This window comes from Cicer arietinum, chromosome 7 (assembly GCF_000331145.2).
Source record: "Cicer arietinum cultivar CDC Frontier isolate Library 1 chromosome 7, Cicar.CDCFrontier_v2.0, whole genome shotgun sequence".
Lineage (NCBI taxonomy): Eukaryota > Viridiplantae > Streptophyta > Magnoliopsida > Fabales > Fabaceae > Cicer > Cicer arietinum.
Genome location: NC_021166.2, coordinates 39,208,362 through 39,209,855, shown reverse-complemented (window position 1 = coordinate 39,209,855; position 1,494 = coordinate 39,208,362).

Sequence of the window (1,494 nt, the reverse complement as noted above, 5' to 3'; positions counted from 1 at the left end):
AAAAAACCTATATAGACAACAATAAGCCTACGAAGCACGAAAATGACAGAAATGTTAATCCAATGACACAAATGAACTTATTGGATGCACAAGAATAGTTAAAAACCCTAATAGGACTTGAATAAGCCTAGGGTGGACGGAAATGACCTATATGTTAATCCAATGACACGAATGAACTTATTGGCTTCACAAGATTGGTTGAAAACCCTAATTGCACTAGAATAAGGCTAGCGAGGAAGTTAATGACCTGAATGTTAATCCAATGACAAAAACACATCTATTGGATGCACAAGATTGGTTAAAAACCTTAATTGGACAAGAATAAGCCTAAGAAGCACGAAGATGAACAAAATGTTAATCCAATGACACAAACACACCTATTGGCTTCACAAGATTGGTTAAAAACCCTAATTGGACCAGAATAAGCCTAGGGAGGAAGAAAATGACCTAAATGTTAATCCAATGGCACAAATGAACTAATTGGATGCACAAGATTGGTTAAAAACCCTAATTGTACTAGAATAAGCCTAGGGTGGACTAAAATGACCTAAATGTTAATCCAATGACACAAACACGCCTATTGGGTGCACTAGATTAGTTAAAAACCCTAATTGGACAAGAATAAGGCTAGGGAAGATGAAAATAACCTAAATGTTAATCCAATGACACAAATGAACTTATCGGATGCACAAGATTGGTTGAAAATCCTATTTGGACTAGAATAAGGCTAGCGAGGACGTAAATGATCTGAATGTTATTCCAATGACATAAACACACCTATTGGATGCACAAGATTGGTTAAAGACCTTAATTGGACAAGAATAAGCCAAGAAAGGACTAAAATGACCTAAATGTTAATCCAATGACGTAAACACACCTATTGGATGCACAAGATTGGTTAAAGACCTTAATTGGACAAGAATAAGCCAAGAAAGGACTAAAATGACCTAAATGTTAATCCAATGACGTAAACACACCTATTGGATGCACAAGATTGGTTAAAGACCTTAATTGGACAAGAATAAGCCAAGAAAGGACTAAAATGACCTAAATGTTAATCCAATGACGTAAACACACCTATTGGATGCACAAGATTGGTTAAAAACCCTAATTGGATAAGAATAAGTCAAGGGAGGAAAAAAATGACCTAAAGGTTTATCCAATGACACAAAAGAACTTATTGGCTTCACAACATTGTTTAAAAACTCTAATTGGACAAGAATAAGCTTAGGAAGGTTGAAAATGACCTAAACGTTTAATCCAATGACACAAATGAACTTATTTGAAGCACAAGATTGGTTAAAACCCTAATTGGACTAGAATAAGGCTAGTGTAAGACCCATAATTTTAAAGTATACTTTATGTATTTTTGTGTATTTTGGATTTTGGCTCGGAGGCTTTTTAGCCAAAGTTATTAATATTTTGGAGTTTATATGATCAAAAAGATATTTTGATCCCGTTTAGAATTACTCGTCGATAAATAAATTAAATTAA